General features: G+C 37.7%; 1 pseudogene; it reads left to right on the forward strand.

Annotated features, from left to right (window-relative positions):
* The first annotated feature begins 15,831 nt into the window (after positions 1–15,831).
* On the forward strand, positions 15,832–15,931 carry LOC138834484 (U6 spliceosomal RNA; annotated as a pseudogene).
* The last annotated feature ends 11,028 nt before the right edge of the window (positions 15,932–26,959 follow it).

Here is a 26,959-nt window from a genome sequence, read left to right on the forward strand (position 1 = left end):
AAAATAGGAATAAAGGAATGTGGAAATGTAGAGGGAGAGTTAACTTGACTAAATACTAATATCTAAGCGGGAAATAGGTTGGATAGGTTGGATAGAATGATAGTAGAGAGAGAGAAAAAAAGAAAGAAAGAAAAAAGGGCAAGAAAAAATAGGAACAAAAATTAAAAATTAAAAGTGAAACAAATAAATTATGCAAATTAACAAAGTAATATTCAGAGAAAAACGAGGATAGGATAAGAGAAGGGGAGGGATAGAATGAGATGTGAAAAACTTAAAAATAAAAATGCTTAAAATGTCATATAGGTACATAGAAGTAATACTGCTATTAAGGAATTTAAGTCTAAGAGGTTTTGAACTGAGTAATAAATTTCTGGATTAAGTGTGTACAAAATGGGGGATAATGTTTAATAATCGACTACAGGTATATCTGAGGATGAACAGAACAGCAATTAAGTCACACAAAGACGAACGAAAGAGAGGAAAAGTGAAAAGAAAGAGAAACAAAGAAAGAAAGGAAGGAAGAAAGCAAGAAAGAAAGAGAAAGTAGAAAGAAAGAAAGAAAAGGATCAAAAGTATGTAGAGCTAAACAAAAAAATGAATAAAAAGAAAAAAAAAAGAAAGAGCACACACACACACACACATACCCTTAAAATAAAAAGTATAAGAGCAAGAAAAAAATTGTTAATAAATATATTTTTAAAGATAAAAATTAAAAGTTTAAAAAGTTTAAAGAAATTATAAAATGTACAAAAAATAATTCTTTGATATTTTTTGGTGGGGATGGGTAGATCCTATATCTCCCTTGTGTCTGTAACTGTCTCTTGTTGGCGTCTCTGGTTTGCTTGTGGTGTTTGATTTTCCTGCGGCTTGGTTGGTCTCTTAAATCAATTTGTTTGAGCATGCAGAAAAATGCTCTGCTTTACCCAGAATTTTGTGATCATCCTCCCAGGCTAGTTCAATGAGAAGATCTGGTTTGAGTTTCACAAAAGAGGGAGATGGCTGTTTCTTCTAGTTTGGAGATGCTATGATTAGGCTAGTTTCTGGTAGGGTGGAAGCCTTTTAGCAAACAGTAGCTTTTCCTTAGGGGGCTAGCTTTTGATACACTGACAGAGCCCAACCTGGAGCCATTCTCAGGGTTTATGTTTACTGAATGTCAATTGATTGTCAAGGCTACTATAGGGAGGGGAAGCCTCTGGCTCTGTTTACCCAGTGAAGAAAGCCACTCTTGGGGCTGGTGGAGCTTTCTCCACTGTACTGGGTCACTTTCCGCTGGGTGTAGCTGAGCCTGGAATGTCAGAATAGGTTCCTGTGACCTGGTAAATGACCCTTGTTTTCTTTCAAGGCCTGAGTTGAAGCTAGCTGCTCAGCCAGGTCTTTGTCAGTATCAAAGATGGAGATCTCTGGTAGTGGGGAGGGGAGGGATGTTCTTACCTCCTCTGCTCCCTGAGAAGGAGTGAGGATGTCAGGCTTCTTCTCATGCCAGAGTCTTGGTTCTTGGGTCGTCTCTGGTATGCAATCTGCAGGATGAAGATGTCTGTTCTTTGTCAGTTCTTCCTGGGTTGAGTAGAATCAACTCGCCTGCTGCATCTGGAGTCGTTGTCCTGGACTCTTTGTGTTGTAGGTATGGCGGCTACAGCCGCCACCGCAGCCACCGCTGTCACAGTGGTGGCTGCTGACAAGTGCACAGATCTGTTTCCTTGCCTGGATTTTCTCTCTCTGGCCTAACTCTGTGTACTGTGATGGCACACTTGGTGTGATTCTCTGGCTTAGGACTGTTCACTGGAGCACTAAAACTGCTTTCTATGCGAGAGCTTGTTTAGCTTCCAGCTTCTCCTCTGCCATCTTCCTGGAACTCCTGTATGTATTTTTATTTTGTCAAGCACTGAGCTTGAACTCAGGTAGTGGCAGTTCTGCCTCAGGTTTGATCACTCTAGGCTCGGGTGCAGCCACTGGACCCATAGCCGAACCTGGGTTCCTGGGTCCCAATGGCTGACAGGAAAAAAATTTAATGCAAAACAGAAAAAAACACTGGCAATTTGCAGATGGCTGCCAATTTTACATTTTTTTCTTTGCTAGGTGACCATACTGGGTCTGAATGACACGGTTGAAAAATGTTGGTAACCTGGCATTGCTGAAAGCTGGCAGGCTACCAGGGAAGCCATAGGCCAACACACCAACATAGGCCCTGTGTTTGATGCCTGGTCCTGACCCCTAAGAGATCTAAGAGTCTCATTCCTAGTCATAGGAATACCGATGGAAGATTATGAATAGCAAGGTTGAATTAGTTATTTCTGAATACTTCTATACAATTAGAGTGATTTTAGGAGGCCAATTGATTTTAATGAATGCTTTTTGACACATTCAAAGAATACTATTAATTACATGTATGCTATAGTTTCAGGACAGTGGTTGATTTAATTAACAATTCATTAAGGCTGAAAACAATAATATTAATTACATGAAGGCATAATAAACACCCAAGAATTGGCAGGAATGTAGCCCATATAGCTGAATAATGTGTAGACATCTCCGGCACTGTATAATGATCTATATTTATTTGTGTACTACAATCTGCATATCAATGTGTTCTTATTTTGTCAACTCATATGGCTCAATCTCAGGTGCTGGAAATGCTAGTCAGCTTAATATGCTCCAGGCTGGCATGCTGACACTTACCCATTAATGAATTGGGCTTTGTAGACTGTGAGTTCAGATGTGAGAAGCCGAGAGTGAAACATGTTTTCTTTTTCTTTGAAAGTGGCGGTGACAGGTGGGATGTATAATTCAGATGCAAATCTATATGCTATGTAATAGGATGTAATAAATGTAAAAAATGTCGTAGGTGGAAGAATTGTCATTACAATAAATGAAAAACAGATTGAATTAGTAGGGAATCATTCTAGGATAAAATTAGACACAAAAATTATAGGACGTGGATTAAGTTTAATATTTTATTAAGCATTAACAGAATAAAAATTTCATGGAAACACAAATACCTAATAATTGGTAGTAACACACGATGCATAATTTAATAATATATAGGAATATGTCTCATTCTATAAAATACATAATTATAGTAGGAATGTACGTACATATGTGATAAACAATAACAGGATATTGAGTAATTTTAATTAATGCTTTATTAATTGTTAACTGGGACACGTCATTAAATGGAGACATAATTTAATACCTAATAATTGGTGGTAATACTATCTATAATTTAATAATATGCAGACATCTCTCTTTTTGTGTATATAATATTTTTATACAACAATCTCTATCTATTTATATCTCATTCACTCCTGGGGCTCAGTGGTTGAATATTCACCGAGGAAGCATGAAACACTGGGTTCGATTCCTCAGTGCACATAAACAGAAAACCCAGAAGTTCTGCTGTCTTTCATTCAATTGTGTGCTAGCCTTGAGCACAAACGCTTAGGAACAGGGTTAAAGCGCATACTCAAGCCCCAGGACTGCCGCCAAAAAAAAGTAGAATGTTTTAACTGCAACTATAGAAGGGCAAGAAGGACAGGACTTCAAATACCTCATCACAGGGTAATCTAGGAGTCTGGGACTGACAGCTTCCACCTAACCTGACTTAGCCAGATGTAAACTGCTGTAACCCAGATCCATGGGTTATCCCCATCATCCTGGTTACCCTGGCTTATCCCCATATCCTGTTTGCTCAGGGCCTTTAAAACTTGGCAGGAAGTCTGCAAGAATCTTTGATTTATGGCTTGAAGTGGTAGAGCTCTAGTCTTGATCAAATGTTACTAGAATAGTATCCTCATGTTTTGAGTTCAAGCCCCATGGCTAACCTCCCCCCCGCAAAAAAAAAAAACACCACACTAAACCATTAGATGTGAACTTTTGTGGTTTGTGAACTGTTCCTCAAAGAATGGTGATACTGATAAAATCACCCTAATTCTAATGAAAGCTTGTGGAATAGAGCTAGGTGCTGAGTCCTTCACAGGGTGCAGTTTGCTGCATCCTGCATTGGGTGCTGTGTGCTGAGTCTTTCAAAGGATGCTGTGTGCTGAGTCATGCAAAGAGTGCAATGTGCTGTGTCCTTCACAGGGTGCATTCTTTCTTCGGGTCCTTATAAGATCTCCACAACTGAGATGATTATGCAGACCAGAATACTGAGGCTCATTTATGTCCCCATGGCAGGGACAAAGATGTATTACTGAAGACTAGTAAGTTATCTCCTGCAGACAATTGTTTTGTTTTGTTTTTTCTCAGTCATGAACCTTGAACTCATGGTCTCGGTGCTGGCCTCTTGGGCTTATGACTAGCGCTCTACCATGTGGAGACATGGATCCCCTTATAGCAGAGGCCACAGCCTAGGGGTCTATAGCTAAAGTCTGTCATCCTGCCGTCTCAGAAAGCTGAGATCTGGGTTCCAAACTATCCCAGACACAAAAGCCTATTATCTCCAATCATCTCCATGAGCCTATTATTTCCAATTCACCACTAAGAAACCTGAAGTGGAATCTGGGTGCTTGTTGCTCATGTCTGTCATGCTAGCTACACAGGAGGATGAGATCTGAGGATCATGGTTCAAAGCTAGCCTGGGCAGGAAAGTCCTTGAGACACTTAGCACCGATGGACCCCCAAAAAAGCTGAAGTGGTGTTTGGCTCAAGTGGTAGAGCACAAGAGTTGAGGAGAAGAGTTCAAGGACAGTACCCAGGCCCAGATTTCAACTCCTACAACAATAAAGAAAAGACAGAAACAAACTAACAAACCTGAAGTAGAGGGCTGGGAATGTGTAGAGTGTAGATTGCTTTGCATATATGAAACCCTGGGTTTGATTTCTCAGGAACATATCACTAAAAAGAAGCCTGAAGTGTCTCTGTTGCTCAAGTGGGAGAGGGGTATCCTTGTACAAGAGAAAATAGGTACAGTGATCAGGACCTGAGTTCAACCTCCTGTGCACACGCGGGCTCACACACACACACACACACACACACACACACACACACACACACACACACACACACACACACACACACTCACAGACTAGAAGTGATGCTGTTAGACAAAATGGTAAAGCACCGGGCTTCTACACTGAGCTCATGGTCAGCACCCCAGCACTGCTTTCAACCCCCAACCTAGCCAGCCAGGGCCCAACTTGGAGAGGTCAAATGTTTCAAAACCTGAAGAGCTTAACAGCCCTAGATGACAGGAAGCTTTGTGATATCAGATATGTGCTTGGATTTCCCAAGGTTCCAGAAACCTAGGAGAGACATCATATGCCCATCATCATCCTCAATGAAACATTTCATGAGTTTCAGTGCCCCAGTTGTCTGCCAGAAGGACTGCTGAATTATATTGAGCACTGTATCTGAACACCGGAATATAGTCTCACAATGGCAGGATAAGTGCACAGGACTTGGCCTGCCACGGGAGGTGGCACAAATGGCTTCCTGTCAAACCAGAGCACTGGGGAAAGAAATAGATTGGGCTAAAATTAGACCTTTATCCTGACCTTCGGAGCCCACTCACACTCATTCTCACAATCTGACACAGATGGAGTTGTTTGTTACGTAGCTGTACAGAAGTGAGGCCTTTTGTCTGCCTGTCCAGACAATGAGAGAGACTTCTTCCAGCAGGCCTGGGATGCAGAGAAACCCTCAGGCTATACTGGAAACAGTGAGGGCAGCCGCAGAACATGCACTTTCATGAAATCAGTCTCTGTTATGAAATCATTTTATTGGATACAAATTTTCTAGCTTGGTGCCATTCATGGTAACTACTCTGGAGCTTCACCTATAGGAATGCATACATACATATACAAAGATATGGAGGTACAGGTTATTTTTGAGGGGGCAGGTCCTGGTGTTGAACTACGAGCCTAGGCATTGTTCCTGAGATCCTTTTGCTAAAGGGTAGTGCATTAACCTTGAGTCAAAACCCCACTTCTGGGTTTTTCTGTGATCTCTTAGAAATAACATTGTCATAGACTTTCCTATGCTGGCTGGATTCAAACTCTGATTCTCTACATCTCAGACTCCTGAGGAGCTCCGATTACAATGAGAAGCCACTGGCACCTTCTTTCTTTTCTTCTTCATTTTTTAATCTGGAAACCTGACTTCTTAACAGGGTCATACCAGTCTTATGAATTTATAAGTTAACTACCCAATGTCATTTATACTTGCTTTCTCTAAGAAGGATTTTGCTTCCTCATCTTACCATCTGTTCATAGGTTTGAAACCAAAAGTGAGAAATGAATGTCATAGAATTTCTGTGCAAATGTCCACAGGACATACCAGCTCTGTCAGTTAGCATTGAGCTACAGCAACTTACTGTCTCAAGATGGGAGGACCAAAAGCTAGAGCGATCCTTATATTGTCTGCGTTGCTTCTTTTGCCTATAAAATGATCTAATAATTAGGAGTGTTGTGTCTCTCCAACCTTAAGTATCTAGAATATACTAGAAGCATCTTCATGCATCACTTTTCTAGTGTCTCTCGAGATTTAGACTCCAGGTTTGTGTGGAGGTGTTCCTTGGTGAATCCCTGAGGAAAGCCGCTTGAAACCTTTTTGAGAGATCACCCTTCAAAGTCAGCCTGAGCAGGAAGTCTGTGAGACTCTTATGTCCAATAAACCACCAGAAAACCAGAAGTGAAGCAGTGGACCAGAAGGTAGAAATGGGGCTTTGAGAGAGAAAGTCAAGCAGATGAAACAGGCTAGACCAGGCTGGAAAGCCTGGGAGGCACTTATGTCCGATTAACGACCAGATGGCTGGACGTGGAGCTGTGGCGGTGGTAAAGCCTCAGCCTTGGGAAAAACAGCTGAGGAACGCATCAGGCCCTGAGTTTAAGCCATGGGATAGCCTCAAAAACGTTTTCAAAAAGAGAAGGCCAAGTTTATGAATCAGTGCCCTACTTACTTATGTGTGTATATTACCTCCATGAGTTCAAACACACTGTATGCAATGATGCTTTTATTTATTTATTTATTTATTTTTCAGATATGATCCTTGCGCCTACTGCATCATCCTCTTCATGTCTTTCTCTTCCAGGGTTCCAGGCCTGTGTCCTTATATGATGCACACTGAAGATCTCAGCAGTATTTATTTACATTTTATTATGAGGACAATGCAGGAACAGTCACAAATCAGGCAGGGGTACACAAGATAGGGTTTCTTAGAAGTAACCAGTCTTCAGAAAATTAAACTTGAGGAAGTAAAATGGTAGCATACTTATGTAATGGTAGCATACTTATGAGGGGGCTGGGAATGTGGATTAGTGAGAGAGTGCTTTCCTAGCATGCAAGAAGCCCTGGGTACGATTCCTCAGGAGCACATACACAGAAAAGGCCAGAATTGGTGTTGTGGTTCAAGTAGTAGAGTGCTACAGACAGTGCCCAGGCCTTAAGTTCAACCCAAGACCTGGCAAAGAGATACCTAGGTAGGTAGGTAGATAGGAAGAAAGAAAGAAAGAAAGAAAGAAAGAAAGAAAGAAAGAAAGAAAGAAAGAAAGAAAGAAAGAAAGAAAGAAAGAAAGAAAGAAAGAAAGAAAGAAAGAAAGAAAGAAAGAAAGAAAGAAAGAAAGAAAGAAATATGATAGTTTAATCTTTGGACGTCAAGAGGAAAGAAGGGAACACTTCCCAGTCAGGAGGCCTTTTGCAGTGTGTCTTCACATAACCACAGAGCAGGAAGACTGTCTCTTTCCCACTTCTCAGGCAACCAAGGGCCCATAGTCAAGAGGGCAGAACTAGGTTCTAAATCATGTGCTTGGAGACAAAATAGAAACAGTCCTGCCTCTAGTTAGTCTGGGGATTTGCATTAATTATGTGGAGAATTAAGGAAGGAGAATGGACTGGCAGAGGTAGATGGGTCTTCAAATCTGATAGATGGAGAATCAAAAACCCACTCCCTAAGACCAGAGAGCAGGGTTTCTCTACTCTGCTCCTCCCCTCTCCCCCACTAAACTGGCTCTCTATTGGTAACCTAAAGGTAGCCTGAGGCTCCCTTCACATGAGGGAGGAAGGTTCATTAGTCATTGTTTGAAGAGGCCGAGTAAAGCCTGACCCTGGTGTAACTTTAACAAATTTTACAGGTTTTCCCCAATGCTGGTTGTGCCTGGAATAAATGAAGTAGTTTTGCAGTTCACTTCCCTGTTGAGTGTGTACGTTCTGCCTCCTAATCCTGTAGGCCTGGTCTCTGCACCTAGACTGGTTTTTTAAACTGTTTTCTGTCCTTCTATTACAGAGTTACACTGGAGTTCTTCCTGCTAACACAGCTAGGGCTTGGATCCTGAGAACTTCATCTGAATCCAGGATAGGTCAATAATGGTTCTTTCCTTCTTCTATAGCTCAAGTACTATAAGAACATTTAATGTGCAAGTAATTTCTCATCACCAAGGGAGACACACGAAGCTCTTGAATATCTGACCTTTCAGAAGTGGAAGTCATTTTGTCATAGATTTCCTGCCCTGGCTGGCTTCACCCTGTGATCCTGAGACCTCAGCCTCCTGAGCTAGGGTGATGGGTATGACCTACTTGTGCTCTGCTAGGTTCAGAACTGTAATGACATTGACAATACAAGTCAACTGCTTATCACAAAGGGCTTGTGTAGCATATTAAGCCTTTTAACCTTGGACCTTTAAGAACCCTGTAGGAAACAATATTACAATGCTATAGTCTGAGAGGATAGGCATATGTATGTGCTACACTTGAACCTTGAGCTCTGAGTCCATTTCTGGTGGGCATCAGTGTTCATGTTCCAAAGAATGTTCTTGTAATTAGCAAATAGGAAAAGTATTTTAATTAACCCTCACTCTTTTTCCAGTTGTGTGTCTCGAACTCTAGCCTGGGCACTGACCCTGAGCCCTTCAGCTCAAGGTGAACACTGTAGCACTTAATCCAAAATGCCAGATGGGTTCTTTTGGTGGTTCACTGGAGATAAGAATCTAACAGGCTTTCCTTTGGACTGTGGTCTTCAGCTCTCAGACTCCCGAGAAGCTACGGTTCCACTTATGAGCCACTGGCATCTGGCCTATGGTTTTAGACAGTCCTGGGCTTGATTTTGGGGCCTGGGTACTCGCTCTGAGCTTCTTTTTCTCAAGGCTAGCCACTTGAGCTACTCCATAGCTTCTGGCTTTTTCTGAGTATGTGGCACTGAGGATTCAAACCCTGGCATTCATGCATGCTGAGCAAGCACTTTACCACTAAGCCACATTTCTAGCCCCACCCTCACAATTTTATACCTCACTTGCCTATCCTCAAGAAAAGGCTTCTGAGTATAAATCATCTAAAGAAAACCCGATAGAAAGTTTCCAAAGATAAATAAGACAAAGCTCATACTTGTGAGAGACTCTAATCATGTAAAGACTGTGACAAATGCTTCCATTTACTTATGTATTATGTTTCAACACTTAATAAAATATTAATGAAAATGAGTCAATGTCCTCAATTATTGGGTATAAATTTATAATAGTTGTGCAAAATGTAATAAATATTATGTGTATAAAAATACTAAATACAGTAATCAATAAATAAATGAATCAAAGGAAAATAAAATTCAAAATCATTCTTTTTCTGTGGGGGTCCGGTTGTGTGGCTTGAACTCTGGGCCTGGGTGCTGTTCCTCAGATCTTCAGCTCAAGGCTAGCACTCTACCACTTGAACCACAGCTCTACTTCCGGATTTTTTCTTTTTGCTTATGTGGTGCTGAGGAATCGAACCCAGGGACTCAGGCATGCAAGGCAAGTGCTCTACCTCTGATCCACCTGAATCATAATATGAAATTAACATACATATGTAAGTATATATATATCATATATTACACATGTATAGAGATATTTTTTCCATTTCAGGGCCTTCATTCAGGCCCTGGGTACTCTAGCCTGAATTTCTTTCCTCATGGACAGTGAGCTTCGCCTTCACCCATGATGCAAAATAGTTACCTGGACGTTGAGCTCAAATCCTAGCAATGGCAGAAATACTGGCCCCAGTTCCAAGACACTGACATAATTTTTTAATGGAAGCAGTTATGTTTATTCAGTTCCATACTGAACATTTTAAAAAGTGTAGAATTTTGTACAGCTATTCACTCAGACATCCTTCCCTTACCTCCAAAATGCTTCTATGAGAACTACATTGTTTGTCTTTGTTCGTTTTTTATTGTAAAAATATTTTACAGGACCAAGGTAATGAGTAAATTTCACATTGAGCATTGTTACCTCCTCCTTTGTTTTCCCCCTACTATACCTTCCCTCCCATTGCCACAACTACCTCCCCCTGCTTAGGTCAGTGACTTAGGTTTCACTTTTGGTTGGCACAAGGTTTGAACTCAAGTAGTAGCAAATCTTCCCTCACATTGCTACAGATTTACCAAGACCCTGAGTTCAAATCCCAGGCTAGGAAAGAAAACTAGCAGAAATTCCAAACTAGGTAGCTTTATTTTTTTAATTTAGTTAAATAATTATGTTTTCTTTATTCTTTTTCATTTTTTTCTTTTGGCCAACCATGGGGCTTGAACTCAGGTCATGGAAACTCTGTCTCAGCTTAGATCTCTCTCGGCTTGGTTGCAGCCTCCAGAACCATAGCTCATCCTAAGATCCTAGGCCCAGGGGACTTTCTCGAAAAAAAACTGGAAAGCAGAAAAAGTGGCAACCTTCAGGGGTCTGGGGTTTTATTATTTTTTTCTTTGCACAGTGACCATCCTGGGTTTGAATGACATGGCTGCAAAGTAGATATGACCTGCCATTGCTGATGGCTTGTGGGCTATCAGTGAAGCCATAGGACAACCTGTGGACATAGGCACTGGGTTCAAATCCCAGTCCTGACACCAATGGCAGGAGATCACAAGAGACTCATTCCTATGCATGGGAATATCCATTGAAAGAGTAGTTCATGCATCCGTCTAGTCTAAAATTGGATGCAATAGTCCAAGAATGCTGATTGATCTTAGTGTATAGTTTATTAAGCATTAAAAGAATAATATTCCTTCAATGGTGGTATAATAAATACCTAAGAGTTGGTAGGAACGTAGTAGGTGTCATTCAATCATAGATAGACGGCTCTGGCACTCTTTAACAATATATATTTCTTTGTATATCACCGTCTGCCTATCCATGTATTGCTGTTTTGGCCAAAACTGGGGGTCAATCTCAGCCCGTGGGAATCACTTGACAGCTTCATTGACTAGAGGCTCCCATGCTCAAACTCACCCATTCATGAATTGGGCCTGCTAGGCCCTGAGATCCGATTCTAGCACTGCCAGGCATGATGGAGATCACATACATCTAAAATCTAGATTCTATATCATAGGATGTAAACAATGTAATAAATGGTTTAAGTGTCATCAGAGTCAATAAAATAAGTGGTAAATAAATTAATAAAAAAGAATTAAAATGAATAAACGCACCAAACACAATATGGACTGAACATCTGAACGGAAGTATAAATCTTATTGTTAAGATGTATATAAGGAGTAACTTTTCCAGGACTGAGGCTTGAATTCAGTCCCCCTAGGAGGAGGGAATGGCGGGAGATCCTGAGATACTTGTTTCTGGACCTAGGAAGAGTCATGGCATGTGATCGATCTCATCCTTGAATCAGTAGTTTGTGCATGATGCAGTAGGAAATGATACGCAAGACTCATGGGGTATAGATTATTTTAAAGAAGAGTTAATGAAGCATGACAATAATCATCACAGACATGAAATGAATGCATCAGAAAATATCGAAATATAGGTACACACAGATTGGTTTCCATCACAAGTCACCATCAATCCTACTCTATACAAATATATACTTATTTGCATTCTACCTTCTACTTAAGAATGGATGACTATTGTGCTCCCCACTCTCCCCCCAGGGGGGCTCAAATTCAGGTACTGGGAATGCCTAGCTCCTTTGTCGCTCACAGGCTGTTGTGCTCATATGGACTCATTCACCAATTGGGCCTGCTAGGCCCCGAGTTCAGATCCCAGCCCTGCCAAAAGATTCATCTTGATGTAAGACGCCAATGGTTGCATATGTTTTCCTTTCCTCTGCAAGTCTTGGGTCTCAGCTAGGATGGAGAATGCATGGGCCACCCTGTGGTCATGGGAATAAGTTGTTATCCATGTCAGCCCAGTTATACCTGTCATCATATACATGAGAAAATACACAATAATCCATGAATAGTATACAAAATAAACACAATAAGTACACTCAATGCACGATGCAGTCCCCACACAGATGTGAACATACATCCCATGTTTAAATGATGCATTGAGCACTATTTTGGCCTCCCTGTGGCTTGATCTCAGTCCCTGGGAAAAGCCCATCTCCTTAGTGGCTCAACGTCTGGTGTGATCACGTGGACCGATTGGGCAGTTGGGCTCCTAGGCCCTGAGTTCAAAGCCCAGCAATGCCAAAAATTCACCCTGATGTAAGAAGCCAGTCACTGCACCTGTTTTCATGTGCTGTGCAAATTCTAAGTCTCAGCCAGCATGGAGAATATATAGGCAACTGATGTCAGCTTATATTTCCATAATTCATTCATCTGCAATAACAATGTGCAAGACTGGAAATGTGAAGCACTTAGACATGATTTTATTCTCGTTCATTTGGAAGATTAATTTTTAGTCAAAAGGAACGTTTAAAAATGGCCTAGAATTTATTCCTACCAGGTTTTATAAATGGCTTTGTGCAATGGTATGTGATTATTTTATTTTACATTATCCTATGTAAATATTCTACTACCTATAAGTTTTGGAAAAAGAAGAAAACTAAAATTTACTACTTAGAGGAATATGATAGAAATAGAAGACAGATTTTTTGTTTGTCAAATCTCTCATCAGTACCCATATTCAAGACTTAAAGTCATATTTCTTACTATGTTAGACAGATAGGGAAAATATATGATAAGGCAACACATGATAAGGCAACTATTAGTGACTTAAAAATGTACCTTCTTATGTGATGAAATTTACTTTATTAGCTAATATTTGGGTTTGAATTATGGGAGGCTGATCCATTAAACACATTTCTGGAAGGCCCCTACTGAACAACACAAATGGTGGGGGGTAGTATTTCTGCACTTTAATGAATGGTTGAACTTGTTTGGTATTAGTGCTGGGTACGTAAATCAACTCTATTGTAACTTGCTCCCTACACTTGAAAACCTTGTAATGTCACTATCATCTACTTGTCAAGTGTTATTTTGGTGAATATGATTTTTAAAAGTTTATTTGAAAAGGAATATACTTTCAGGAGATTAAATGTAGGTTACATTGGTTTGAGAATGACATTTTTATACTACAGAACCAAGTTTTACTGAAGTACCAGTGTTTTGAAGCACTAAGGGTATTCTCAATTAATGTTTTTCTAAATTATATTTGACCTCTAAATCAAGTTTTCCTAGTCTTGGTAGACCAATTATGATCTATCATTCCAGAAACTATTTTTTTGGCTGCACTGAAATCTTTCATTCATCATTAGGAGAAAGGTATTAAAAATGACGTTGTTCATTTGTGATTTTGTTCACTCATATGGGCTGGTCATCTGTAAATTGAAAGTTTGAATTACAGTACTTTCTCTCAGATTTTGTGATCTCATCTTTCATTTTAAGTTGCCTTGCATTTCACAATTGATTACTGCTAATTCTTGTAAGCAATTGGGGCCCTGAAATATTATAGGAAATGAGAAATTGAGATGAGTCTTTAATTATTTTCTGTTGGCATGTTGCATGGGCCTATGTGAGAAGTCATGCCCTTGTTATCTGATGATGCAGATAACTGGGACCTGTTATCCTAGGATCCGTGGGTCCTGCAGAAGAATAATAGCTTTTAGACATCATATCAGCAAAATTTGGGTATAATCAGTAAGAATGCTTTAGAAATATGGAGAAAAACACTTTGGTACCAGCAAGTTAAAACAATAAACAGAGCATCATAATAAAATCCCTTATAGATTAGCAGAAAACAATACTGTTATTATACCATGTTTATTCAGAAGACCACGAACACTTAGAAGGTATCACAAGCTTATACTGAAGATATTGCATTGATACTTTTTATATTCTAATATATATTCTGAACCTAATTATTTATATTCCAATCTATTTATGGGAATAAATGTCAATATATTTGTCAAATTATCAATTCTAGTAAGATTCACTGTATAAAATTTAAAATCAGCACATATAAATATAAAATATATAAGTACATATAATATAAAAATTGTTTTGCATTGTTGTGTTGTGTTTAGGGAATCAAAGGCAACTCTGTTTTAAAGTATTATTCCATTATCTCTACCTCAGTTTTTGGTAGAGTTAGACTTAAAGCTCTACCATTTGTAGATATGCAGCCTAGAGGCAAGAGGAAACACTGTGATTAAAACATTACAAATTTAAGGCCTAATATCGAGGAGAAACATATGGACTTCTCCAGGAGCTATGGCAATATTTGGTGATAGAATGTCAGTAGTGTAAGTTCCTGCTTGGTTGGATGATAGACAGGTCAGGACAGTAGGTAATCATGCATATGAACAATTTTTTTCACTTTCTTGGCTTTAGCTACTTTTGAAATGATACGTATAATAAACTATTATGTTTTGATAAAATACCTTCTATTCTGAACAATTCTGTCTGAACTGTTCATCTCTCTATGATCCCTTGTAACTAAGATTATTTTTGATCCAGTAAGACAATCCATGCTTTCAGCGTAAGATATTCTGGTTGGTCTGTTCCTACATGGAAGAAAGGTAAAGGTTCAGTGTCAATGTCTAGTGCGTTGGGGTCCCTAGGTAAGGGTCACAAAATCACCAGGACACAGGGGATGCAGAGTGCAAACAGCAATTGCCACTGCATGCTGTGCTTTATTGTTAGTGGGTATTTAAAGACTAGCAAGCATCATATTTGCCAAGATTTGGTCAGAAAACATTCACACAAAAAATTTCCACAGATACATTTTTACTTAACCTATGAGAGAAGGTCTAGGTATATTATTATCTAAACTATTTTAGATCAAGCTCAAACCACTTCTCCAATCTCAGGAAAATGCTTGACCAGCTGTTAATCTATGCTTAAGCAAGGAGAAGAGCCACTTCCTCAGCTCCCAGGAGTCTGTGACATGTTTTGAGATAGGGAGAGGGAACATTTTCCCTCTGTAGCCTGGCGTTCCAAGAGTTTTCCTAATTCCAAACACAGTCCTCAGATAACCCCGAGGCTGGAGCCTGCATCATTCTGCCCCCTCAACATAGACCCTGAGTCTTCACAGTTCACGTAGACATTTGTCCCAGCAAGACCTCATTTGGGAAATTTTTTTTTTTTAAATTTTATTTTATGTTATTTGAGAACATACTGTACAAAGGGGCTACAATTACATGGGCAGGATAATGGATACATTTCTTACCAAGCATTGCAGCCTCCTCCTTTGTTTACCCTTCACTTCCCTTCCCCGCCTCCCCCCTCCCCCCACCCAATTTTACCCCCCTCCCCCCACCCAATTATACCCCCCATTTGGGAAATTTTAAGCTGCAGAAAGTTAGAAGTAGCTCTTAAGCAAGGCTTACTTTGAATCCATTAGCTCCACAAAGCTAACTCAGTTGATAAATAAGTACTTGAAAAGCCACCACCTTTGGACTTAGCTGTAAAGGCTTCAAAGTATGATCAAATTTAAAATGAAAATGACGAAATAGTCACTGACAAAAAATTGTAAATGTGAGCAATCGACCAAACTATATAAGTTTTTCCCACTGTACACAGAAATTTAGAGAAATAAGATCAATAGCATTTTCAGGAACAATAAGGGTTCCTTGTTACAAATAGGCAACAATGGATATATGCCTGTATAAAGATTGTATCATTAAGTACTTAAGTTTAGAGGATATTACATGCTTCAGCAGCAGGTCTACCCAAATTACAACAATACAGAGATTAACATAGCACTTGCACAAGGATGATATGAAAATTTGTGAAGTATTCCATATTTTTCATTCTTCTGATGCAAGAAATGAAAAAGAGTTATTAAAAAGTTGATTACAAAAATATAAGTGTAACAATACATGTAATTCATAGAATTAAAGGTTAGTTTGACATCAGTATATTAAATTTTCACCTTAGAAAGGCCTTTACATAGCATAACCTTTACAAAACTTGAAATTAGATAATATTGCCATTTTATCCCAAAGAAATAAAATAATAAAAGAAACTAAGAAAAAAAAGGAGTCTTAAAATTCTTCTATATGGAATGCAATCTGAAAGGTCACATTTACTAATGAATCTATACATTATATAACAATGTAGAATTCAAAGTATTATATCTAGGAGAGAATGAAATAGATTATGAACATTACACAAACATAGATATACTTTGTTCAGAAAAGCACCCGGAACATCTTTAGTTTCTATACTATTCATTTCAACAGATAAGTTAAAATTATTTCTGATTTAAAGAATCACAAACTCTGCAGAAATCATTACAGATGTATACAAACAACTCTTGAATACATTTTGATATCAAAGTCATGCAATTCACTTGGAAGAATACCATGGAATACATAAATTTTTATAGTAAGATATTGCTGTTGCTTTGTATTGTGAAAAAATGTGTAGGGACACAAAAGATGGACTGGCATTTTTGAAATTTAAGAAACATAACCAAACCATTATGATTTAGGAGACCAATTTGTACAGCCTTCCACAATTTCAAAGAGGTAATGATACGTACTTACCCTTTTGGCAATATCAAATGCAGTTTCTTCAAAGTTGTTCTTCAGACCTGGTTTGATATAATGGTTCAACCGAAGGAGATACAGAGTATCTTTGCTATTTCTATTCCCAGCAGCAAGATGCAAGGAGGTCAAGAGGCCTTTAGTTGGGGATTGGTATCTGCATCATGATGAAGTAATAAAGAAGCCATTTTGGTATTTTTCCACATATAAGTACTGTGCAGGGGTGTCCAGCCATTCAGAGTTATTGCATGAATATCTGCCTTGAGCTGCCAACTCATGGACAAAATCTAAGTGTCCACTCTAGGCTTCCCGATGAAGAGGGGTATACTCATCCTCATCCCTAGTATTCATCTGCGTGGCCATTTTGGAAAGCAGTGTTCACAACACAGTAAGCCGATACATTTCGTCATCCCAAAGAAGAAATTTGCTTGGATCCTACTCCATTTTTTTCTTGCAATTGATACCATTCCTCATTTTTTCATCTTGTTCCTTGTCTTCGTCAGAATTGCCTAACCAGTGATTTTGAGTACCAGTGGGAATGAGGTGTCCATGTATTTCCCCAATAGTTCACATTGGTTGAACTGGTCAGAAAAAACTGGTGAATGTTCTGCATATGTTTTTTCACCATGATTTATTTTCTCTTTTTCAAATTTTACTATTCTAAATTATTCTAACTGGAGAGTAGTGAATTATAGGGAGCAGCGGAAAGATTTTCCTCAGTATTCAAAGGTACAGACTGAAAATAAGGACCAGGGGTGTCTTCATGTGCAGCTTATTCTAGGAATGAGAAAATAGGAAACAATGCCTTCTATGTAAATGATTTGGGAAATACCATGTTATAGTGTAAGAGAACTCACTATTCAACATATGTGATTTAAGAGCTTCCTAATAGCTTTCTAATGTTGGTATCCAACATTAGAAAAAATGTATAATGCAGTAATAAAATAGAAGTCCTTTGTATGACTACCTAAATTCTTGTTTTTTTTAAAGACACTTGTTTCCATCTAAAAATAGGCCTATCTATTGTCTTCAGGTAATTTTGATGATTGAAGATGCTTAATGAGAAGTAAAAATGTATTAGTAGTCCTTTGCTATCAATTAAATTTCACTTTTTCTTCGTGGAGAATATAATGATCAAAGCAATATTTCAGAATCAGCAAGCAATAATTCAGAATCATGCTTCAAGTACAAGTGAATCACCAGTAAGTAGCCTCCTCCGTTGTTTCCCCTTCCTATACCTTTCCATCCTCCCCACCCAATCCTCCCGCCTTCCCTTCTCCTCTCTCCTCCCCAGCCCCTCCACGAAAGTTGTAAAGATCGTTTTCAACATAACGAATTGTACATTTCAATGTTGCAATGGGTCTACCTGTATGGACATAATTTGTATCGGTAAAACATGAGTGTCATCCAGTAGTTCGAATGCTATTAGAACTTAAGTCTCCTTAGAATTAACATATACATCTATGACAGTTAGTGAGGAAAAATAGCCTGTATTATATTCAAATTTTCTGGCTTTCTTCTGGTGCATTTTGTTTTGCTTTCTCATAGGATACCTAGTGAAATATCATAATAATTTGGTCCTCATATCCCTTAGGTTCTTTTCTTTTCTTTTCTTTATTTTTTTATATTTTTGTGAACATACTGTACAGAGGGCTTACAATTACATGGGCAAGATAATGAGTACATTTCTTATCAAGCATTGCAGATTCCTCCTTTCTTTGCCATTCACATCCCTTCCCAGCCTCCCTCCTTCCCCCCACCCAATCCTCGGCCCCCCCACGTCTTCCCTTCCCCCCCCCCCCGCACCAAAGTTGTAAAGTTCGTTTTCGACATGACAACATGTAATTCTCATTGTTGCAACGCGTCCAACTGTATCCTTAAACTACTTGTTTTTCCCCCTCTCCTCTACAAATTGTAGCAACATCAAATATAGTGAAAGTGGGGTTATACTGTGGGGGGGGGAGATACAAAGCAACAAAGAAATAATCTTATAAATGTGTTAGAAACAAATGCATGAAAGAAAAAAACATTAAAATGCATAACTATGGGTTCATTTTCCTAACATCACATTATCAGACCTTTTCTGTTTGACTCATACATATATTAGATATTGGAAATAAGGGAAACCATGGGACCTATGTTTCTTGGGGCTTGGCTTACTTCACTTAATATAAATTTTTCCAAGTCTTTCCATTTCCTAACAAATGTGGCAATGTCATTATTTCTGATGGAGGCATAGAATTCCATTGTGTATATATACAACTTTTTCTTGATCCATTCATCTACTGAGGGGCATCTGGGTTGCTTCCATATCTTAGCTATGGTAAATAATGCTGCAATAAACATAGTTATGCTGGTAGCTTTAGTGTGGTCTTGTTTGTAAAGATTTGGGTGAATATCCAAAAGTGGTATTGCTGGGTCATAGGGGAACTCCATATGAAGTCTTTTGAAGTACCTCCATACTGATTTCCAAAGTGGTTGAACAAGTTTACACTCACACCAACAATTCAATAAGGTTCCCTTCTGTCCATATCCCCTCCAGCATCTGTTGTTGTTAGAGTTCTTGATTTTTGCCATTCTAACTAGGGTGAGGTGGTATCTCAATGTTGTTTGGATTTGCATTTCTTTTATGGCTAGGGAGATTGAGCATTTCTTCATGTGTCTATTGCCATACTTCTTTCTTCTTCAGAGAAGTTTCTCTTTATGTCTTTAGCCCACTTATTTATTGGGCAGTTGTTTTTTTGAGGATTTGTTTTTGGCGGATTTAATTCTTCAAGTTCCAAGACCCTTGTCCATTGTATGTATTTCCGGGTCTCTATAAAGAAAATTTCGGCCTGAGCAAGGAGACATAAGGTTACTCCTATTCCATCCTGTAATGTTTTCAGATTCTCTGGTTTGACTCCGAGGTCTTTGATCCATTTGAAAATTATTCGTGTGCTGGGTGATATATAAGGATCTAGCTTTAGTTTTCTACAAGTAGTTAACCAGTTTTGCCAGCACCATTTACTGAAGAGGCTATCTATTTTCCATTCAATTGTTTTAGCTCCCTTATCAAATATTAAATGGCTATAGGTCTGTAGGTTCATTTCTGGGTTTTCAGTTCTATTCCATTGGTACTGAGGTCTGTTCTTATGCCAGTACCAAGCTGTTTTGATTACTATGGCTTAATAGTGCGGTTTGAAATTTGGTATTGATATTCCTCCAGTAGTGTTCTTTCCATTGAGGATCATTTTTGCTATTCGGGGTCTTTTATTGTTCCATATGAATTTTTAGAATGCCTCTTCTATTTCCTTGAAGAACAAGGTTGGAATTTTGATAGGTATCTCATTGAATTTGTAGATAGCCTTGGGAAATATTGCCATTTTCACGATGTTAATCTTTCCAATCCAGGTGCATGAAATGTTTTGCCATTTTCTAAGTTCTGTTTTGATTTCCTTTTTCAAGATTTTAAAGTTTTCATCGTAAATGTCCTTCACTCCTTTAGTTAAGTTAATTCCTAGGTATTTTATTTTTTGTGGGGATATTACAAATGGAGTTACTTTCAAAATTTCAGGCACACTTTTCTCATTGTTGGCATACAGAAAATTCATTGATTTTGGGGGTTTAATTTTATACCAGGCTACTATGCCAAAGTTTTGAATCAGCTTGAGTAATTTGGGAGTGCAGTCGATGGGATTCTTTAAATACAAGATCATGTCATCTGCAAATAAGGAGAGTTTTATTTCTTCTTTTCCTATTTGGATCCCTTTTATGTTTGGATCTTGTCTTATTGCTGTAGCTAGGCATTCTAATACTAGATTGATGAGACGTGGAGAGAGTAGACATCATTGTCTTGTTCCTGAGTTAAGAGGAAATGACTTTAGTTTTTCACCATCAAGTATAATGCTGGCTGTAGATTTGTCATATTCAGCCTTTATTGTATTGAGGAATGTTCCATGGATTCCTACTTTTTCCAAAACCTTCATCATAAAGGGGTGTTGAATCTTGTTGAATGCTTTTTCTGCATCTATTGAAATAACCATGTGGTTCTTATCCTTGCTCCTGTTGATGTGATGAATTATATTAATTGATTTGAGTATATTGAACCAGCTTTGCATTCCTGAAATGAATCCTGTATGATATTGGTTTATGATTTTTGGATGAATTGTTGAAGTCGATTGGCCAAAATTTTGTTGAGAAGTTTTGCATCAGTGTTCATCAAAGAAATGGGTCTACAGTTTTCTTTCTTTGATGAGTCCCTGCCTGTTTTTGGGATGAGGATTACGATGGTTGCATAGAATGTGTTCGGTAGTGAACTTTTTCCTTCAATTTCATTGAAGAGTTGGAGGAGTATTGGTGTGAGCTCTGCTTTGAAGGCCTTGTAGAATTCTGCTGTAAAACCATCTGGTCCTGGACTTTTCTTACCTGGGAGGTCTCTTATTGCTGTTTCTATTTCAATGCTTGATATGGGTTTGTTAAGATGGTTTAACTCATCTTGGTTTAGTTTTGGAATGTCAATATTTGCTAGGAAAAGGTCCATTTCTGTCAAGTTCTCAAACTTATTAGCATAAAGTTTTGAGGAATATTCCCTTATAATGTACTGAATCTTGGTTGTTTCCGTAGTGATGTTTCCATTCTCATTTCTGAGTTTATTAATTTGGGTGTGTTCTATTCTTTTTCTGATAAGATTTGCTAAGGGTCTGTCAATTTTGTTAATTTTTCCGAAGAACCAACTCTTTGTTTTGTTGATCCTTTCTATAGTTTTTTTGAATTCTAATTCCTCTAATTCTGATTTAATTTTGATTATTTCATTCCATCTACTGGATTGGGGTTTATCTTGCTGCTCTTTTCAAGGATGTTTAGATATGTCATTAAATTGTTGGTTTCAGATCTCCCCAATTTGTTGATGTAGGAGTTCAGAACTATAAACTTGCCTCTGAATACTGCCTTTGCTGTGTTCCAAAGGAGCTGGTAATTTGTGTTCTCTGTTTTGTTGAATAGCATGAACATTTGAATTTCCTTTCTAATATCTTCCATGACCCACTCGTGATTCAGCAGTGTCTTGTTCAGCCTCCATATGTTACCGTCCTTTCTTTGGTGGCTTTTGGTGGTGAGTTCTAGTTTTATTCCCTTGTGGTCATAGAGAATGCAAGGTATAACTTCAATGTTTCTGAATTTAGACAAGTTTGCTTTGTGGCCTAAAATGTGGTCTATTTTAGAAAATGTTCCTTGTGCTGCTGAGAAAAACATGTATTCTGATGCTGCTGGGTGAAATATTCGGTAGATGTCTGTTAAATCTTGTTGATCTCTGCAGCTGTTTAGATCTGTGGTTTCTCTGTTTAGTTTTTGCCGAGTTGATCTACCTAGTGGGGAGAGTGGTGTTTTAAAATCCCCAACTATGAATGTATTTGGATCCATGTGGGATTTGAGGTAAAGTACTGTTTCTTGGATAAATTTGGGTGCTACATTTTTTGGCGAATAGATATTTAGAATTGTAATATCCTCTTGCAGGAGAGAACCCTTAATTAGTATGTAGCGACCTTCTTTATCTCTTGTCACAAATTTTAATTTGAAGTCTATTTTATCTGATATTAGGATTGCAACTCCTGCATGTTTATGGGGGCCATTTGCTTGGCAGATTTTGTTCCAGCCTTTAACATTGAAAATGTGTTTGTTTTTATGGGCAAGGTGTGACTCCTGAAGGCAGCAGATAGAAGGAACTTTATTTTTAATCCAACTAGACAGTCTATCTTGCTTAATTGGAGAGTTAAGTCCGTTAATGTTGATAAAAAGGACTGAGAGGTATTTCGGACTTCCTACCATGTTATCCACCTTCTCGGGGGCTGTGAAAACTGGGTTCTTTCTATGGTTCTTGGATTCTCATTTTGGGTGCAGTTTCTTGGCCTTTATTGTGGTCTTGTTGGTTTACTATGTGTAGGACATCTTTAAGAATCTTTTGCAGGGCTAGTTTGGTGGAGATGTATTGTTTCAATTTTTCTTTCCTATGGAAGGTTTTTGTTTGGCCTTCAGTTATGAAGGAGAGTTTAGCTGGGTAGAGTATTCTTAGTTGATAGTTATTTGTTTTTAGGGCATGGGATACATCATTCCAGGCTCTTCTTGTTTGATTGTCTCTGCTGAGAAATCTGAGGTGATTCTAATTGGTTTTCCTTTATAGGTGGTTAATCTTTTCTCCTTCACAGCTTTAAGGATCTTTCCTTGGTCTGAGTTGATCCTGTGTGGATTGTAATGTGACAGTGGGATGTCCTATTCTTTTCTCGTCTATTTGGAATTCTAAAAGCTTCTTGTATCTGAATAGGCCTGTCTTTTTGCATGTTTGGGAAGTTCTCTGTTAGGATCCTGTTAAACAAATTTTCTAGACCAATTACTTCCGTTTCTAGGTGCTCCTCTACACCCATTATCCTTAGACTTATCACTAATATTTTATTTGAACTTTATTGTACAATACACCCTGAATTTGCCTTGCATCTAAATGTGTGTGTAAATGTGCCCAAATGTGTGTGTGTGTGTGTGTGTGTGTGTGTGTGTGTGCTGTTGCCATGTTGCTTGCCAATGAGGACAGAGAGAGTCTGAAAAGAACTGTGTTGCAATGTTGTTATTTATCATTGTTCCGTACTGTCATTTCAGTGGAACCACCCTTCTGTACATTTTATTCGTCAAATAATAACATCATCATAATTAAAGCATTTACAACATTAAGTTAGATAAAAGAGATCACTTTCAGCTCTTTGTATATGTTAGGGAAGAAGATACACATATATTTAAGTAGTAAGTTATTGTTGTAAGATGACTGTCAGTACAAAATATGTATTTGACCTCTTAAATTGGCTATACTTTTAAGATATACTCATGGAGTGAGTTTATCTGACTTGACCAAACAGGTATTACACTCTGGTTATTCCTGTGAAACTCAAGGTGGATAAACTCTTTCCGGATTTCTGTTGAAAATAACTTTCTTTATAAGATAGTATCTATTCACACTAAGAATAAATCCCGTATGTTTTAGGTTTGAATATCCGATCATATTGACTGAAAAACAGTATTGTGGATATGTTTGTTAGATATACATTGCAAAAACAAACAAAAAAAGCATGTGTCACTTCCAGATTGTGGATGCATTTTAAGTTGTATTTTACATACAAAGGTTTCTTCATTAATAGTTCTTTTGTGGGAGTAACTATCACAACTTTAACAAATGAGGCTTTTTGAAGATCTTTTCCAATATAAATATCATCCAAGAGTCAGTCTTGCAATTTCTGAAAACCCTTTGAATACTTTAGTGTTATTTCAGTTCATTGACTATACAGCTAAAGACATTTCTGAAATAAACATTGTTAAAATCTGAAAATGTAAGTGGGTATATAGGCTTTTTATGCATCATTTTATCAAAAGACAGTTTTTATGAAACTAAAATATATAGAATAAAAGAATGGAAGTGAATTGCGTGAGCTAATTTTTAGCATAACTTTGTTTTCTATTAGCACAGTCCTTTGAATGTACATGATGAAGTTAAATTATGCCCTTTGTGACACTATGCTTCAGTTATTTTTGGAATCTTTGTAGTTATAAGAGTGAATTTGTAGTATAAATAAATGTCTTTGAAATGATTAGGATTAATCTTGTGTTTTGTTTCCTACTCCTAAGAAAAAGAGTTATTTTCAAGTGTTAACAGTTTTCAATTGAATCTTCAGTATCATACGAAATTTTGCACAAATATTGTAGTATTGATATCTTTTTTTCAGGGGTGGGGGAGTCTGGTAGTGGGGCCTGAACTCTGCGCCTGGGCGCTTTCCTTCAGCTCTTCAGCTCAAGGATAGCGCTCTTCTACTTGAGCCACAGCGCCACTTGCGGCTTTTTTCTTTTTTTTTTTTATGTGGTGCTGAGGAATCAAATCCAGGGCTTGACGCATGCAAGGCAAGCGCTCTACCACTGAGCCACCTTCCCAGCCCTTTAGGTCTTTTTAAACCAATTGTATTCACAAGTTGGAGAGGCTTTAATTCATTAATGATGGGTCAGACTGCATTTTTGGGTACATGAAAGGTAAAATATTTATCTAGGGTCAAAGGTGATTTTTATATGTCTTACTTTAATAGCATTTTAAAGTAGTACCTTTCTCTCAAAATGTTGGGTATAAAAAGCAATCAAAATACTTCTAATGGTAAACAACTTAGTTGAGCTACAATGTGGAAATGATTGGTCCATAAGACCTGCAGTCTGTTTCCATCAGGAATTGGGGAGGTCATTCTTTCAGTAAGACAGTTTTAAACAGAGATAGGGTCCCGAGGCAGTGCAGTGTTCAGTGAAGGGATAGAATATGATTTTTGCTATTTTGACCTAGAAATCAAGAATGTTATACTTTAGCACTTCCTTTCACCAGGGAGGTATGTACTGATTATGAACTTTGAGTATTCATATTACAGTTCCCTATTTTCTAACAAAGATAAAGTGAAATATTATGAGTGTACACAATAATTCTGGGAAATTTTCCAAGAATTTGTAGACTAAGTGCTGGTATTTTAGTCATAAAATAGAATGAGGTTAATTGATACAGTGGGAGATGAACCTCAGGCTAACACTTACCATGTGTGCAATGTTGTACTAGTAATGTTGTACTGTGATTTTTATTGTGTCTCTTTATGATGTGCAATGTGATGTATTGATATTCATTGCATTGATCATTTTTCTGTCACTAAAGGGAAAATACCTGCAAAGAAAATTTCTGAGTAGGAAACTATTATATTGACTCATGGTTTAAGAGAACACAGTTTAAGATCAGATGGCTCCATTGTTTTTAATTATATTTTTATTATCATAACTAGTTGTACAAGGGAATTTACATTCAATAAATAATGCTTTTACGTATAATGGATCCTTATATAACTTTTCCCTGCCTTTGTAAACCTCACCACACTTTAATTTTTTCTAGTTTCATACTATCTGCATTGAATATCATGTCTTCACTTTCTTCCTCCATAACTCTTTTTATTCTTTCCCTTTGACTTCCCCTCACATCTTCAAAGTGATAGTTTCCTGGTGTTTATTTTGTTGGATTAAAAGTTCAAGTTTATAAAAAATTACACCTTTTAAATACTCCTCTACAAATAGCATGATTTGGTTAATATTGCTGTGTAAAATTGTATAAAGTTCTAGCTTCCAAATATGAGACAGAACATGGGTCCTTTGTGTGTCTGGCTTTGACTTCATTTATTTAACATATTTTTATATCTATCCATTTCTTTGCAAATAACCTAATATTCTTCATAATGGATAAATACATTCCACTTATTTATATATGACACCCTTTTGCCAACCATCTCTTCGCCAAAGGGCATCTGGGCTGTTTCCATAACTTGGCTACAGTGAAGAGTGCAGTAGTGAACATGGTTGTGAAAGTGATTTTACTGTCCTTTTAGAAGAATTCATCACTATCTTTCTGGGAGCAATCCTCTAGCCAGTTTTCCAGAATAAAGACATCCCTCCCTTCATCACCATCACAACGTATTGCAAGTCCTCAAAAACACACTACCCCATACAGGTTACAAAAAGCTAAAACCACACTTTGCCCATATTCTTTCAATAAATTTTTAATAATTACATATAATTTAGTGAGAACCTTCTATGTACTTTCCTAATGTGGGAATGAGGGACATAAAAACAGAGTAAAAGCAAGAAATATGTAATTTAATTAGTTATCATATTTAAAATGTTTTTCAGCTCTCACTAATAGCCTCACTTACTATTATTTTAATCATTATTTGATTACTTCATCTAGCCCCTAAATTATAACAGGTGAGTTAAATACAAAGGCAAAAAGTGTGGTTTGATTTTGACACTCATGTGTGAGGATGCACAATATGGGCAAAGAGATGGATTGGAATTAATAGCAATTATCCATTTTGTTAAAGTAGAGATTGTTTTCCCAAACTGATTCTCACAATTCATATTCCATTAAACAAAAAGAAACGTGTAACAATTACCTTTGTTTTGCTCCTTATTAACTTTTGTTTCCATTATATTTTTAATGAAGGATGATTTCATAAATCTACTTTAGATGCAAAAATATTTTAATATATTTCTAAGTGTATGCATTGATCTATACATACACACATATATTACACAGGTTACAATCATAATTTATAATTTCTGTAACTATACAATTTACTAAATTATTAAAAACATCGACGACTCATGCCTGGAATCAAGATTACTCAGGAGGCTGAGATCTGACGATCTTGGTTTGAAGCCATCCTGTGCAGGAAAGTCCATGAGCCTCTTATCTCCAAACAACCAA

The sequence above is a fragment of the Dipodomys merriami genome, unplaced genomic scaffold (genome assembly GCF_024711535.1).
Source record: "Dipodomys merriami isolate MVZ:Mamm:240054 unplaced genomic scaffold, mDipMer1.0.p SCAF_216, whole genome shotgun sequence".
NCBI lineage: Eukaryota > Metazoa > Chordata > Mammalia > Rodentia > Heteromyidae > Dipodomys > Dipodomys merriami.